Genomic DNA, 18,201 nt, shown 5'->3' with positions numbered 1-18,201 from the left:
ATCTGAAATTTTAGCTTGATAATGTTGTTTTTTTATTGTGGTTGAAGAAGTTTTGTTATCTCTTAGAGGGATGTACTTAGAATCCATTAGTGAGTCAATCTAACTAGAGATGAGAAATGTTGAGAGATATGATCCAAATGAAACATAAACACTAAAAACTCTTCTAGGTATTCTGGTAATACAAAAATGTGTTAACTTTATTAAACCTCAAGTTTTAGTATTGTTTAAATTGTTATTTTGGTATTAACCACTGAGAAGAGATCTCTATTACTTTTGCACCTTCAGTTAGGAAAACTAAAACCCTAACAAATCAGAATCAGTATTTGATTCACTTCAACTCATTGAAGAACTTGGAAGCTCAGTTATACACCTGGAATTGTGATAGGTACTGGAATACCAAGATGAAAAATTTACAGCCCTTGAGGTTAAGAGATATTTTTAGTTGAGGGGAAAAAATGTTTATTGTCATGTAAGGACTAAAGCAGAAGTCTGAAACCTATAGGCAATGTTGTGGAAGAAGTTCATCTGGGTGGGAATTCAGGAGGGAGAAAGGGGTTGGGAAGACTTTATAGTAGGGATAGTATTTTGAACTTGGTATTTAATGAAAAATAGGATATTCTCTCATTTATTTTTGTATTGCAATTATGGGAATAAATACAACAACAAAGCTGTTTTTAAAAATCTGATCTGAATCCAAGAAGAAATGGGTGCTCAGGCTTTATCCTCCATGTGAGGGAGACAGAAGAAAGGCTGATTTTATTAAAATGACAAGGAAAGAGCCAAAGTTGGAGGGTTTCACAGGTATTTAAGCTTTTTGTGGTGGGGCTCCCTGGGTGTGTGGTGATGATGTGGGGAGAGCTGCATGAATGCATTTTGGGGTGAAGGAATCCTGAGTGAGAAGACTGCCACAGCTATGAGGAGGGTGGGAATGGCGGCTGCAGGAAGCTGTGGGGCGGCCACTCCAGGGTGGGGGTAGGGTCTTCTTTCTTGAGGCCTGGAGGACGTGGGTAGGGATCACCTCTCTTGCTGCATGCTTACCTCGAGCAGTCTCTACTGATATTTTTTCTTTTCTGTCAAACATAAAACATCAGACAACTTTCTAGTAAATTTTCTAGGCATACCAGTGATGCCCTGTCCTGGAATGCATTAGGATCACCTTGGGAGCTTTTTAAATCACAGACCTGCAGAATCTTCATGGGTGGATCCTAGGAATTCATATTTTTTATAACTGCTTGCTGAGATGTAATTCACATACCATAGAATTCATCCATTTAAAGTGTACATACAGTTCAGTGGTTTTTAGGACACTTAGCCTTCTGTCCCTATGGATTCTGCGTCTGTGGATTCAACCAATCTAATATTCAGAAAAAAATTCTACAAATTCTAAAAAGCAAAACTTGAATTTGCTGTCTGCCAAGTATTATGTTGATTCCACACGAGTGGAGTGATGTGCTGGCATTACATTAGGTATTTTATAGTATAAGTAACCTAGAGATGATTTAAAGCAGTGGTCCCTAACCTTTTTGGCACCAGGGACCAGTTTTGTGGAAGATAATTTTTCCATGGACTGGGGAGGTGGGGATGGTTGTGGGATGATTCAAGCACATTACATTTATTGTGTACTTTGTTTCTATTATTATTCCATTGTAATATGTAATGAAATAATTATACAACTCACCATAATGTAGAATCAGTGGGAGTCCTGAGCTTGTTTACCTGCAATTAGATGGTCCCATCTGTGGGTTGGAGAAGACAGTGACAGATCATCAGGCATTAGCTTCTCATAAGGAGCCCACAACCTAGATGTCTCCTTGTCTCCCAAGTGCATTTCACAATAGGGTTTGCACTCCTATGAGAATCTACTGTGCTAGTGATCTGACAGGATGCAGAGTTCAGCCCATAATGTCAGTGATGGGGAGCAGCTGTAAATACAGATGGAGCTTTGCTCACTCACTCGCCCGCTTTCCTCCTGCTGTGTGACCTGGTTCCTAAGGGAGGAAGTTGGCCAGAGGTTGGGACCCCTGATTTAAAGTACAACATATCCTCAAATAACATCTTTCATTCAGTGTTGTTTCATTACAATGTTAATGAGAAAAAGATCACTTCCTACCAAGGCCCTGTCTGTGGAGTCTGAATGTTCTTCCTGTGTTTGTGTGAGTTCTGTCCAGGTCCTTTGTTTTCCTCCCACGTCTCAAAGCTGTCCCTGTGTGGTTCTTTGGCATGTCTATATGGTCCCAGTCAGAGTGAGTGTACATGTGTATGAGTGCCTTGCCATAGAAGGGTGTCTTGTCTAAGGTGGGTGCCTGTCTAGCACTTGCAGGAATGAAATCTGGCCACCCTTGATCCTGAAATGGAATAATTGGGTTGGCAAATGAATGAAGAAATGAATACAAATTATTGTCAAAAATCTGTAAAGTATATGATAATCATACAAATGCTTGACAACAAATAATATGCCACCAAAGTGCTCAGTGAGCCTCCCTGTTTGTGATCGTTTTAGAACTGAGTGGTGGCAGGAGGTGCTCATTTTTCACTTTGCAAACATTTGTTCCTTGATATAACCCATCACCACCACTATTACCACAGTCACTCACTGACTCACCACTAATTGGTTAAATAATTTTCTTACTTGTTGATGTGGTTTGGCTGTGTCCCCACCCAAATCTCGTCTTGAATTCCCACATGTTATGGGAGGGACCCAGTGAGAAGTAATTGAATCATGAGGGCAGGTCTTTCTTGTGCTGTTCTCGTGATAGTGAATAAGTCTCATGAGATCTGATGGCTTTAGAAGGTGGGGTTTTCCTGCACAAGCTCTCTCTCTCTTTGCCTGCTGTCATCCATGTAAGATGTGACTTGCCTCTCCTTGCCTTCTGCCATGATTGTGAGGCTTCCCCAGCCACATGGAACTGTAAGTCCAATTAAACCTATTTCTTTTGTAAATTGCCTGTCTCAGGTCTGTCTCTATCAGCAATGTGAAAATGGACTAATACACTTGTCTTTATTCATCTTTCTTAAATATGTGTATAGCTCACATTTATTTCAGTGTTTAATATGAAAAGCGTTTGTGGTATTTATCGAGAAGTTTGGTGATGTTTTTGTGACCAGAAATATGCCATAGAAACTCCACCCTTATTTATATCACTTTGCTATAGTAGTAAAATTGATTTCTTATGCATCATTTCACTTAACGTCACAGTTTCCAAGGACGTATCTACCATGTTAATTGAGGGCTTACTGTATACAGGAGGATGTGTGTAAGTTATATGCAAATACTATGCCATTTTATATCTGGGATTTGAACATCTACAGATTTTGGTATCTGCTGGTGGTCCTGGGACCAATCACTCACGAGGACTGAGAGACAACTCTGCATTCACAAAATGTTATATAACTATCAACACTTATGACATTTTTGCCATTCCAAAAAGAAACTCTATACTCATTACCAGTCAATCTTTATTCCTCCCGTCCCTATCTTCAGGCAAACACTAATGTACTTTCTGTCTCTAGGGCTTTGCCTGTTCTGGATATTTCATAGAAGTGGAGTCATACAATATGTGGCCCTTTGTAACTGGCTGCTTTCACTAATGTTAATGTTTTTGAGGTTTGTACATGTTGTAGCATGTCTCAGTTCTTCATTAACCCTTATTGCTGAGTAATATTCCATTGTATGGGTGTGTCACATTTTCTTTATTCACTCACCAGTTGATGGAGGTAAAAGCTGTTTTCACTTTTAAAATAATGGTGCTGTGAACATTTGCATACAAGTTTTTGTATGAACGTACGTTTTTACTTGTATTGGGTATGTACCCAGACGTGGAACTGGTATGTACCCAGAAGTGGAACTTGTATGTACCCAGAAGTGGAATATGGTAACTCTATGTTTAACTTTTTGAGGACATTCCAAACTGTTTTCCAAGGTGACTGTACTATTTTCCATTCACCAGCAGTGTATGAGAGTTTCAGTTTTTCCACATTCTTGTTATTTTGTGTATTTTTAATTTTAGCCATTGTAGAGGGTGTGAAACAGGGTCTTATTGTGGTTTTAATTTCCCTAATGACTAATGATGTTGAGTATCTTTTCAGGTACTTATTGGCTGTATGTCAATATGGAAGATACACACATATGTATCTTCTATACACATATGTATATGTATCTTCTATACACATATGTATATGTATCTTCTATACACATATGTATATGTATCTTCCATACACACATATGTATATGTAGGTATCTTCTTTGGAGAAATGTCTATTCAAATCGTCTGCCCATTTTCAGTGGGCTTATTTGCCTTTTCATTGCTGTGTTGAAAGAGTCCAGGTTTTTAAAATAATCACCTCAGATGACATTGTTCCAGATAATCCTTAGATGGGCAATAGGAAACCACAAAATAAGCAGTCAATGCACCTAACTTGGACAGGACACTGAAGCTTTTAGTGTGAAATGCATGCATTAGTTTTGTACAGTGCTTTACTTCATTGTAACAGGTAAAGAAATCTCAGACTCAGGAAAAGATGTACTAACACATCTGCTGCAAGAGGGAGCTTAAAAAATTTGTGGAAAATGGAATTAAAAGATCAAAATAAAAAACACAAACTGTATTTCTCAATGTAACTTCCATCACAGTCAAGACACTTTTTAAGCGATGATACCAGCTATTAGTCTATCCCTAAAGAACTGAGGGTTTTAGAAATTAAACCATGTCAATGCAGTCTTTTTTGTTTTTACATTATTAACTGAAGAAAAATTGGTGTCCTTTACAGATTTGCTAAGATTAGGAAACAAAAAGAAGTCAGAAAGAGCCAAGCCAAATCATGACAGTAAGGTGGATGCCTAATGATTCCCCATAGAAACTTTCACAAAATTGCCCTTGTTTGATGAGATGAAGGAGTAGGAGCATAGTCATGGTGGAGAAAAACTCTCTGGTGAAGCTTTTCCAGGCATTTTTCTGCTAAAGCTTTGGCTAGTGTTCTCAAAACACTCATAATAAGCAGATGCTATCAGTTTTTTGCTTTCCAGAAAGTCAATAGGAAAAATGCCTTGAGAATCTCCAAAACTGTTGTCATGATATCTTCTCTTAACCATCAACTTGTGGTTTTATTGGGCTACTTTCACTTCTCAGTAGCCATTGCTTTGCTTGTGCTTTGTCTTCAGGATCATACTGGTAAAGTCATGTTTCATCTCCTGTTACAATTCTTCAAAGCAGTGCGTCAGGAGCTTGATCTCATTTGTATAAAATTTTTATTGAAAGCCCTGCTTTTGTCTGCAGCTGATCTGGGTGCAATGGTTTTGGCACCCATTGAATGGAAAGTCTGTTCAACTTTAATTTTTCAGCTAGAAATTGTGTAAGCTGACCCAGCTATTGTTTGCTGTTTATTATTGGTCCTCTTCCTATCAAGAATTTTTCTTTGTAAATTGATGTGGATGGTCTGTTGCTGCAGGCTTCATCTTCAGCATCATCTCATCCCTTCTTAAAATGAATTATCTATCGTAAAATGCTGATTTCATTGGGGCTTTGTCTCCATAAGCTTTTGATGCTTTTTGTAAAGCATCAGTGATTTCGCCGTTCTTCCACCTGAACTTCACGATAAATTTGATGTGTGTTCTTGCTTCAGTTTTAAGCAGAATTCATGTTACTCTAAAGGGGCTCTTTTCAAACTGATGCCTTATTCTTCCTAGTGTCTCAAACTAGACCTTGTTCATGTATGTTATAACAAGTTAGTATAAGTTTATTTTAGTTCCAAAAAATTTTGAAACCTATGCATAGTTTTTCCACAGTATGCATTTTCTGTGAACTTTTTGAGGACCCGCTCATGTTTCCCACTGGAAATATTTTTTGAGGAAAAATGCATTTTAAAGTCCTTGAAAATTATTAAGCTCTACTAGTCCAATGAAAAATGATATGAAATTTTTCTAAAAGACATTTGATTTAATGGAATTATCTGTTAGCTGTATTTATCCTTCCTTTGCCAACTCTAATATTATCATTTATCTGCACACTACTCTTAGATTTAGGTGCTCTTTGAGCTCTTTCATGAGATCATTTCTTATCTCAAGCTAAATTCTTTCTCTGGAGGACCTTTGATGTTGTATCTCTAGCTCTAATCTCTCTTCTGGGCTCCAGACCTGTATATCCTGTCTACAAGACTTTTACATCTGGGAGTCCTATAAGTAGTTTAAATTCAATATATTCAAACCTCAACTCATTATCATTCTTTGTAAAGATCCTTTTTCTGTGTTCCTGATTTAAAGACACTGAAGCTTAGTCATTCAAGAGTGTGGACACATAGAACTTTTGTAGGCTGGGCTGTCTGTATTACAAGCTCCTGCAGTATAATGAGTATTTCTTCAGCCACATCCTTTAAATTTTAATTTAATAGTTCTGGGATTGGCCAGGAAATACAAACTTTATAATTTCCCCAGGTGCTTTTGATAATCAACTGGCTTGGAAGACCACTGTTAGAGACTCTGCAGTTGAAATATTTCAATCCCCCAATCCTTTTTTTTTTATTATACTTTAAGTTTTAGGGTACATGTGCACAATGTGCAGGTTTGTTACATATGTATACATGTGCCTTGTTGGTGTGCTGCACCCATTAACTCGTCTTTTAACATTAGGTATATCTCCTAATGCTATCCCTCCCCCCTCCCCCACCCCCCCAACAGGCCCCGGTGTGTGATGTTCCCCTTCCTGTGTCCATGTGTTCTCATTGTTCAATTCCCACCTGTGAGTGAGAACATGCGATGTTTGGTTTTTTGTCCTTGCGATAGTTTGCTCAGAATGATGGTTTCCAGCTTCATCTATGTCACTACAAAGGACATGAACTCATCATTTTTTATGACTGCATAGTATTCCATGGTGTGTATGTGCCACATTTTCTTAATCCAGTCTATCATTGTTGGACATTTGGGTTGGTTCCAAGTCTTTGCTATTGTGAATAGTGCCACAATAGACATATGTGTGCATGTGTCTTTATAGCAGCATGATTTGTAATCCTTTGGGTATTTACCCAGTAATGGGATGGCTGGGTCAAATGGTATTTCTAGTTCTAGATCCCTGAGGAATCGCCACACTGACTTCCACAATGGTTGAACTAGTTTACAGTCCCACCAACGGTGTAAAAGTATTCCTGTTTCTCTACATCCTCTCCAGCACCTGTTGTTTCTGGACTTTTTAATGATGGCCATTCTAACTGGTGTGAGATGGTATCTCATTGTGGTTTTGATTTGCATTTCTCTGATGGCCAGTGATGATGAGCATTTTTTCATGTGTTTTTTGGCTGCATAAATGTCTTCTTTTGAGAAGTGTCTGTTGATATCCTTCGCCCACTTTTTGATGGGGTTGTTTGTTTTTTTCTTGTAAATTTGTTGGAGTTCATTGTAGATTCTGGATATTAGCCCTTTGTCAGATGAGTAGATTGCAAAAATTTTCTCCCATTCTGTAGGTTGCCTATTCACTGTGATGGTAGTTTCTTTTGCTGTGCAGAAGCTCTTTAGTTTCATTAGATCCCATTTGTCAATTTTGCCTTTGTTGCCATTGCTTTTGGTGTTTTAGACATGAAGTCCTTGCCCATGCCTATGTCCTGAATGGTATTGCCTAGGGTTTCTTCTAGGGTTTTTATGGTTTTAGGTCTAACATGTAAGTCTTTAATCCATCTTGAATTAATTTTTGTATAAGGTGTAAGGAAGGGATCCAGTTTCAGCTTTCTGCAAATGGCTAGCCAGTTTTTCCAGCACCATTTATTAAATAGGGAATCCTTTCCCCATTTCTTGTTTTTGTCAATCCCCCAATCCTTTTGAGTTTTATCCTGCTGCCTCTGCCCTGGATTGTTTCCTCATGTCTTCTACATGATCTAAAGAACTTCTACAGGAAATACTTTGTGTTTCTTCTCTATTCAATCCTTCCTCTACATGCTACTAGAATTATATTTCTAAAATACAGATGGGATAATGTCACATGTGTAATCAAAATATCTAGATGATGTATTAGTCTGTTCTTACACTGCTAATAAAGACATACTCGAGACTGGGTAATTTATAGAGAAAAGAGCTTTAATTGACTCACAGTTCCACATGTCTGGGGAGGTCTCATAATCATGTTGGAAGGCAAAAGAGGAGCAAAGTCACATCTTACATGGCGGCGGGCCAGAGAGTGTGTACAGGAGAACTCCCCTTTATAAAACCATCAGATATGGTGAGACTTATTCACTATCACAAGAACAGTATGATTCAATTACCTCCCACTGGGTCCCTCCCATGAGATATGGGAATTATGGGAGCTACAATTCAGGATAAGATTTGGGTGGGGACACAGCCAAACCATATCCTTCTGCCCTGGCCCCTCTAAAATCTTATGTCCTCACGTTTCAAAACCAATCATGCCTTCCCAACAGTCCCCGAAAGTCTTAACTCATTTTAACATTAACTCAGAAGTCCACAGTCAAAAGTCTCATCTGAGACAAGGCAAGCCCCTTCTGCCTTTGAGCCTGTCAAATCAAAAGCAAGTTAGTTACTTCTCAGATACAATGGGGATGCAGGCGGTGGGTAAATACACCAGTTCAAAATGGGAGAAATAGGCCAAAATTAAGGGGCTACAGGCCCCATGAAGTCTGAAACCCAATAGGGTAGTCATTAAACCTTAAAGTTCCAAAATAATCTCCTTTGACTTTATATCTCACATCCGGGTCACACTGATGCAAGAGGTGGGCTCCCATGGTCTTGGGCAGCTCCTTCCCTGTGACTTTGCAGTGTCCAGCCCCACTCCTGGCTGCTTTCATGGGCTGGTGTTGAGTGTCTGTGGCTTTTCTAGGCACACAGTGCAAGCTGTTGGTGGATCCACCATTCTGAGGTCTGGAGATTGGTGGCCCTCTTCTGACAGCTGCGTTAGGCAGTGCCCCAGTGGGGACTCTGTGTGGGTGCTCCAATCCCACATTTTTCTTCTGCACTGCCCTAGCAGAGGTTTTGCATGAGGACCCCTCCCCTGCAGCACACTTCTTCCTGGGCATCCAGGCTTTTCATACATCCTCTGAAATCTAGGTGGAGGTTCCCAAACCTCAATTCTTGACTTCTGTGCATCCACAGGCTCAATACCATACCGAAGCTGCCAATGCTTTGGGCTTATACCCTCTGAAGTCATGGCTTGAGCTGTACCTTGGCCCCTTTTAGCCATGGCTAGAGTGACTGGGAAACAGGGCACCAAGTTTCTAGGCTGCATACGGCAGTGGGCCCTGGGCCCAGCCCATAAAACCATTTTTTCCTCCTGCTTCTCCAGGCTTGTGATGGGAGGGGCTGCTGCAAAGGTCTCTGACATTCCCTAGATACATTTTCTCTATTGTCTTGGTGATTAACCTTTGGCTCATCATTACTTATGCAAATTTCTGTAGCCAGCTGGATTTTTTCCCCAGAAAATGCGTTTTTTCTGTTGCATCATCAGGCTGCAAATTTTCCAACCTTTTATGTTCTTCTTCCTCTTGAATGCTTTGCTGGTTAGAAATTTCTTCCACCAGATACCCTAAATCATCTCTCTCAAGTTCAAAGTTCCACAGATCTCTAGGGCAGGGCCAAAATGGTGCCAGTCTCTTTGCATAGTAAGAGTGACCTTTACTCCAGTTCCTAAGAAGTTCCTCATCTCCGTCTGAGACCACCTCAGTCTGGACTTTATTGTCCATATCGCTATGAGCATTTTGGTCAAAGCCATTCAACGAGTCTCTAGGAAGTTCCAAACTTTCCCACATCTGCCTGTCTTCTGAGCCCTCCATACTGTTCCAGCCTCTGCCTATTACCCAGTTCCAAAGTCACTTTCACATTTTAAAGTATCTTTATAGCAGCACCCCACTCTACTGGTACCAATTTACTATATTAGTCTGTTCCCATGCTGCTAATAAAGATATACCTGAGACTCAGTAATTTATAACAAAAGGAAGGAAGTTTAACTGACTCACAGTTCCGCATGGCTGAGGATGCCTCACAATCATGGCGGAAGGCAAAAGAAGGGCAAAATCATGCCTTACATGGCAGCAGACAAGAGAATATGTACAAGGGTATGCCCTTTTATAAAACCATCAGATCTCATGAGACTTATTCACTATCATGAAAATAGCACAGGGAAAAACCCACCCCCATGATTCAGTTACCTCCCACCAGGTTCCTCTCATGACACATGGAAATTATGGGAGCTACAATTCAAGATAAGGTTTGGGTGAGGACACAGCCAAACCATATCAGATGATTTCCTAGTTCCTATAAAATAAGTCTAAACTTCTTAGTATGGTCTTTCTGGTTTCTCACAATCTGGCAATTACTTACTTTTTCCTGCTGTTCTCCTGCCACTTCCTATCTTAGTACTGTACCATTTTCTTGGATTTCTGACAAAATCATGGCAGTTTTAGTTCTACAATAAACCATGATACATTCACTACATTGACTTTGGTGTAATAATATGGAAACCAATCAGAAGTAGTGTCTTAGCCTTTTCAGGCTGGTATAACAAAAATACCTTAGATTGGGTAATTTATAAATAAAACAAATTGATTTCTCACAGTTCTGGAGGCTGGGAAGTCAAAGATTAAGGCTCCAGTATTAATAGATTTGGCTTTCTCTTTGCTTCCAAGATTACACCTTCTTGCTGCAGCCTCACATGGCAGAGGGGAAAAGGGATGAACTCATTCCCTCAAGCCCTTTTATAAAGACACTAATCCCACTAATGAGGGTGGAGCCCTCATGACTGAATCAGTTTCCAAAAGTCCCTACCTCAATATCATTGGATTGGGGATTAAGTTTAAACATAAATTTTGGAGCAACACAAACATTTAAACTATAGCAAGTGGCCTCTTCAAATAATTTATATTTATTATATAATTCTTAAACATAGCAAGCAATTATGCAGTATAAAATTATTGAATGTATTTAAACAAAACCATCTTATTAATATACAACACTAACACATGCGTGTACACATTCCTTTGGATTAGGAGTGCAAGGGCATATTATTTTAATCTCTATGTGTTTTCTGCCATGGTCTTTTAGTGCATTGTAGGTATAGTTGCTCTGTTTTTCTCCAGTGGCTACCTAGGCCATCAGTGTTTATTGGATTTAGTATAAAGGCTTTTGTTAGAGCTTCTTGTCTGGGACTTAACCTTCCAGCATTAGCAGAGGGAAAGAACAACATGCACCCTTCCAGCTGGAGCAAATGTTATTGAGCTATAAAAATAGCATGCAGTTTAGTGAAGTTACGTATTTCGGTTATATATGTGGTTAGTGCACTTTCTGGCTTTGTTGTCCTCACTCAACTGTTTGCAGGTTTACATATATATAAATTAGGCAACCTAATGTGTTGATTCTAGGTATAATTTTTGTACATCAGGCTCTGACACACCACCTACCTGGCTATAGTTTTGTGTATATGCCCAATAAGCAACCCTACAGTGTAATTCCTGTTAAGATGTGGGATCCTTCATGGGATACAGGCAGCTCCTATGGATTTACACTGATAAAGTACTATGTCCAGAACTGGGACTTTGAGTCTTAATTTATACTCACAAACATTCTAAATACGTTTTCTCTTCCTGTCTAATATGTAGTCATTTGCATCTTGAATATCTGAAACCTATACGTTCCAAGTCTTCCAGCCTTCTATGCAAACGCCTTCTTTTCATATTTAAATAAATTGCTTGAATTCCCATCACATATACAGAGAGATCTGATCTCTTTCCTCCATGTTACCCAGCGCCATCTTTCCTTGGTATATCTTGGAAATGTTGGAGCGTGGCAGGTGATTACTGTTTACCGGTATCCATGTCCTCTCCCCAGGAGAAGATTATTCTTTGCTCTGTTGAAGAAGTATATCTTTGTTATGTGGCTTGCTTTGGCCAGTAAAATATGAGAGGAAGTGCTGTGTGTCACTTCTTGTTGCGTTGCCTCATTCTCCTTTCTCTTTGCCAAGAAATTGTTGCTATTTCAAATAGGGTTTTCCTTGATGGTCAGCATGAAGATGATGACAATGTGAACAAGAGCCCTTAGCCAATCTATAATGAACTCTAACATGGGAGATAATCAAACCCCTGCACTTTTTCTTTGTTTGCTTGTTTTGAGACAGGGTCTCACTCTGTCACCCAGGCTGGACTGCAGTGGCATGATCTTGCCTCACTGCAGCCTAGACCTCTCTGGCTCAGGTGACCTTCCCACCTCAGCCTCCCAAGTAGCTGAGACTACAGGTGTGTGCGCCACCATGCCCGGCTAACTTGTGTGTGTGTATGTGTGTGCATGCGTATATCTATCTATCTCTATATATATCTTGATATCTATATCTGTATCTATATCTATCTATATCTATATCTATCTATATTTTGTTGTTTGTTTGTTTGTTTTGGTAGAGACAGGGTTTCACCATGTTGCCCAGGCTGGTCTTGAACTCCTGGGCTCAAGCCATCCACCCACCTTGACCTCCCAAAGTGCTGGGATTACAGGCGTGAGCCACTGTGCCCAGCCCAAACCTTTGCTCTTTTATGCCACTGATACTTTGGGGTTGTTATTACAGCAAGCCCTAGGACCAAAAACAATGCCTGTCATGTAGCAGATGTTCATTAAATGCTTGATAAATGTATGAACTTGAGCAAGGCACTTTCCAGAAATTTCAAACTGGAATACACTCCATCTTCCTTCTTCAATGTGATTATGTGCCTGGAAATTTGTAACATGAGATAAAGATGCAACGTTTTCTTAAAGCTTGAGTTTTTCTAAAAGACATTTGAGGAAAAAAGCATTATTTAGAAATTAAAACAGACATGTCTGTCTTATGGAATAGTATACAAATCTCAAAGGAATTTTAAAGGAAAACTAGAAGTCTTCTAAGAATATTAATACCAGTTGGGTACTGCCTCAGGTTATTTTTCCAAGACCCCTTGGACATGATAATCTTTGAGTCTCAGTTTTATCCTCTATGAAGTACAACATTTGGACAAAGGTGGAGATGTCAAAGGCTTTTTAGGAGGGGCTATATGGTATGAACAGCAGTGAACTGAGAGCCAGCAGCCTTGGGATTCAGTCCTTGCTTTGCTATATAAGTATAGGACTGTCAGGTCATTTAATCTTGAAATTTAGACTCAGGAAAAGATGTACTAACACTTCCGCTATCTGTCCCACTGGATTTTTTGAGAAATAATACATTTTAGAATACACTGAAAATTATTAAACTCTATTATTCCAAATGAAAAGTGGTAGGAAATTCTTAAAATCTTTTCAAATTTGAATATTTTATTTATATTCTGTTTCCACTGGGTGGCAGTATTTCACTTGCACTCTACTGTAATTTTTATAGTTTGTATATCATCTTATAGAAAACAATTTAATAACTATTTTAAATGAGTACCTCATTGTTTCCCAACCTTATCTTTCTCCTTTCTCATCCCATACACTCCCTTTCTCTCAAACAATTCAGATAAACCACTACGATTCATTTAAAAAATATTTAATGAAGTAAATGTGACGGCAGTCTCTTTAAGCTTAGCAATTTATTAAGAACTTCTGCTTCATTTGGGAATATGTATTAGATAGCTTAATTTTGCTCAGATGTAAGCAGATTACTTTGATGTAGGTAATTAAAAGTAGTTAAAAATCACCTACAAAAATCTTGCTATTGGTTCTTTATGACAATTTTAAAATAATGTTTTTAAAATTAAGCTGATGGATGTCCTTTTTAACTGATAATACCAGTGATGCCTATTTTATCCTATCATCAGAAGATCATCACACAGTTGTTATATGAAATCCTTGATGTTTATGACATGTTCGAGAAACACTTTATCATGGTTTCATATCAGTTTACTTTGTGTCAATTTCCTAGAAAATTAGTCCCACAAGATGAGTTAAATAAGAAAAGTATACTTGTAAAGCTTGGGGAATAATTCCTTGCTGACTTTTGTTGATATTAAGGTAAGTAATGGCATAAATGTGTTAGAGTAGTTGTATCCTACACCATGAAGATCAGAGTCATTCAGCAGCCTAATGGATTGCTAGTTTTCACTTGTAAAGAGACTATCAGTGCAATTTTTAAACTGACATAATCACTGTATTCTGTATAAGAGAGTAGTTGCTTTGAAAAATTAGGCTGTTTAAACTTGTTTATAAAACTTAATGTAAATAGAATAAATCTTTATTTTTAAATGGCTAAAATGCTATGTAACATTTTAATTGTTTTGTGCCAAATCTTTGCTGTTTTCAGGAAGAAAAAGAAGTTTTTTTTTTTAAAGAATATCTGAGGTCACACGTGGTGGCTCACGCCTGTAATCCCAGCACTTTGGGAGGCGGAGGCGGGATGATCACAAGGTCAGGAGATCAAGACCACCCTGGCTAACACGACAAAACCCCGTCTCTCCTAAAAATACAAAAAATTAGCCAGGCATGGTGGTGGGTGCCTGTAGTCCCAGCTACTTGGGAGGCTGAGGCAGGAGAGTGGTGTGAACCCAGGAGGCAGAGCTTGCAGTGAGTGAGATGGTGCCACTGCACTCCAGCCTGGGCAACAGAGCAAGACTCCGTCTCAAAAAAAAAAAAAAAAGAAACATGTTTATCAAATTTGCTGATAAGAGAAAGTTGGGAGAGATAGCTGGTATTTTGTTTAAGATGAGCACTATTCAAAATATTTTGTCCCGCAGATAGGAATAAACCAATAAGAAGAGATTAATAAAAGTTAACTCTTACATTTGCATTAAGAAGTTATTTTATAAAAATAGAGAACAAGAGAAATTGCATTGATCACAAGTCAAAGATAAAAGAGTTTGTAGTTTCAGTGTTTCAGTTTTAGGGTAAAGCTAGCATGGTTGGGCAGAAATTGTAAACTATGTGAGTTACTGAAAAATCTTGTATCTTGGAAACACGTAGGCCCATGTGGAGTTACTGTTATTATGGTCTTGTCTTGATACATATAGGTCTGAACAAAGTTATTATTAAAATAATTTGAGTTTGTTTTAGTAGTATACCTCTTTTGCATTAGTGTACAGTTTTGCAAAGACTAGGAGGACTGGAAGAGGTGTAAGTTAATAGTTAAGAGCTGTTACTGGTTGTTGAACATCAACTGTGATAGTTTCTATGTTAAATCTTTTAAATGAATTATCTCGTTGAATTCTCTCACAACAGCCCTATGAGGCAGATAGGCATTTTCTTTTTTTTTTTTTGCAAAGAAGAAAACAGACACAGTTTGCTTAAATGATTTTCTCATTACTGTTTACAAAGAGTAAATCATACAACTTGGAATGAAGTCTGAGTCTGAATCTTGAGCCCATGCACTTAACTGCTATAAAATACTGTCTTTCAAGAAAGAAGTTTTACGGAACCCACAAAGCAGAGTTTCGACAGAGGGTGGTCACTCTCATTAAGTGTTGCACACAGGTAAAGAAATGTGAAAAATTATTATGGAAACTAGCAGATGACTTTGTTTAAAGTTTTTTTTCAGTAGAGCATTGAGTGCAGATGCCATATTGCAGGACGCTGAAGAATGAATAGGGAAGTAAGAGTGCTGGGTGAGCACAGGGCTAGCTAGAGGCAAGAGAAGGCAATAAGAGATGCTGGTGAGGCAGAGATGATTGGAAACCTGGAAGAGGAGGGATTTTGGGGAGATTTAAAGCCAGGAATAGAAGGAGAAGATTCTGTGTTATAGCAAAGAGGTTGTATAAGCCAGACACAATCAAGAACTAGACAAATAACTGGTACTCTCTTTCTTGCTCGCTTTTTTTGTGTGTGTGGCAATTGGCAAGTTTTAAAAGTACATTAAAATGCTTCTACTTTTACTGCTGACTTGTTTAAATAAAAATCAAGTGCAATTAAAAATGTAATATGTAATACTTTTGAATTAAATCAGGTAGAGATGCGATGCTAAGGAAATATGATTTATCCTCCAAAATTATTTGCTGGAGAAAGATAATGTGTTCCAACACATCACTATCACCATTTGTTTCTCTCCACTCTCCGCAGCCAACAGAATCCTGATTTCTTTAGGTAGGAATGGAATGAGTCATTGCTATAACCAGTTATGGTAATCTTATCCCTCTTGGGTAGCAATTGGCCTAAGGATGTTAAGGTCACCTAGTTCTGGCTCATGAGATATGGGAAGGCGAGGCTCTCAGGAATGCTTTTGCTTTTCTCATGAAAAGGAACAAAGGCTTAGCTGGCATGGCCCTTCACCCTCCTTCATGGCTAGGACTCCAGACATGATGCCTAGAGGTGACCCTCTGAACATGAGGTTAGAAGCATGACAAAAGTCAGCATGTGAAGGACGGCAAAGCAGATGTTTAGGAAGATCTTGGTGTTGACCAGTTCTGGGCTACCTGGCTTCTCACCTCTAGTTATGTAAGACAGAGTCTTATATTAATATTTGTTTAGGTCACTGTTAACCAGATTTTCTGTTGCATGCAACCAGACATAGTTCTGAAAGAAAGAAAATTCTTCTTCAGTTGTTTCTTTTACATGTGTAGTTTATGATTATGGCAAATTTTAGGATAATCTAATTGCCAGGATTACGCCCTCTTTTTTTTTTTTTTTTTTTTTTTTTGTGACAGAGTCTCGCTCTGTTGCCCGGGCTGGAGTGCAGTGGCGCAATCTCGGCTCACTGCAAGCTCCGCCTCCTGGGTTCACGCCATTCTCCTGCCTCAGCCTCCGAGTAGCTGGGACTACAGGCGCCCGCCACCGCGCCCGGCTAATTTTTTGTATTTTTTAGTAGAGACGGGGTTTCACCGTGGTCTCGATCTCCTGACCTCGTGATCCGCCCACCTCGGCCTCCCAAAGTGCTGGGATTACAAGCGTGAGCCACCGCGCCTGGCCACGCCCTCTTTTATTTTCAGTTTATAATGTCTTATTAAAAGGATATAAAACAACCTAGTGTCTCAATTTCATCTTTAAAGATTGTATTTGATCATTTTATCCTCCATTTCGACTAGCTGTATATTTCTAGTTTCTTTCCAGTGCATATGTGATATTCATGTCAACTATATGCCCTTAATATTCATAAAATATTTTTGCCATGGAAGAAACCAATGTGTGAAGCTATCAGGGATGGTTTTTGCAGCAGAACTAGATCAGCTCAAGGGAATGTTTTACTAAATTATTTAGTCCACATTCTGGAAAATCTTAATTGAAGACTTTTTTTTTTTTCTTTTGAGGCGGAGTCTCGCTCTGTCACCCAGGCTGGAGTGCAGTGGCGCAATCTCGGCTCACTGCAAGCTCCGCCTCCCGGGTTCACGCCATTCTCCTGCCTCAGCCTCTCCGAGTAGCTGGGACTACAGGCGCCCGCCACCACGCCCGGCTAATTTTTTTTTTGTATTTTTGGTAGAGATGGGTTTTCACTGTGGTCTCGATCTCCTGATCTCGTGATCCGCCCGCCTCGGCCTTCCAAAGTGGTGGGATTACAAGCGTGAGCCACCGCGCCCGGCCAATTGAAGACATATTTTATGCCAAATATGTTCTTACTATGAAACTGCCAAATGCATGTTTACCTAGCTAGCTGGGTTAGGATGGAATTAAATGTAAAATATTTCTCAATGTTCTGAAGAGTTCCGGGATGGATAGTTATATTCTGCGTTCTCTGCATCTAAATGTTGGACACTGTTAAGATATAGCTACTAGGGAAGTTATCTCCTTCTGCCTCAGCATTATTTGTATATTTAAGTGCACAAAGATAGGTTTTTTGTGTGTGGGGGGGCTTTAAGGTATACGAAATAAAGTAGCAAAATGTGGTTAGAAAAATTTGCTTATACCATGAGACTAATACTGATACAGATGCTTTGTCTATTTTTAATATATGACTTGGATTTGTGTTCTGGCTATGAATAGGGAAATTTCTAGTTAATTCTGAGAGTGCCATGAAGAGAAAAAAAATGAACTACCAGTTTTAACAACAACAACAAAAGTCTAGACACTGCCATGAAAATTGTTTTAATGACAGTAGGAAAATCAACATTAAAGATTATTAGAATAATTAAATCAAAATTTATTAAACACAAAAATAAACATCTCTGCAAGTGACATAGAAAGTAAATTTCAGTATCCAGCAAATGTTTCCAATAATACAGAGATGGCACATTTTAATAGGTTGATCTTTAGTCATAGTATAATGAACTACCAAAAGATTTGATGACATCAAATTAGGTGGTCAAATCTTTTGGCATCTCTTTAGATTATTATCACATTTAATGAATTATTAATAATTCAAT

The 18,201-nt window shown here is 38.8% G+C and overlaps 1 protein-coding gene across 10 annotated transcripts in view; it reads left to right on the top strand.

The window, feature by feature from the left end:
* EPM2A (EPM2A glucan phosphatase, laforin) overlaps positions 1 to 18,201 on the top strand; it is a 356,235-nt gene that overhangs the window by 14,419 nt on the left and 323,615 nt on the right. The window lies entirely within an intron of this gene.

The sequence above is a fragment of the Symphalangus syndactylus genome, chromosome 2, assembly GCF_028878055.3.
Source record: "Symphalangus syndactylus isolate Jambi chromosome 2, NHGRI_mSymSyn1-v2.1_pri, whole genome shotgun sequence".
Lineage (NCBI taxonomy): Eukaryota > Metazoa > Chordata > Mammalia > Primates > Hylobatidae > Symphalangus > Symphalangus syndactylus.
This window is presented reverse-complemented; position numbering and strand designations above follow the sequence as displayed.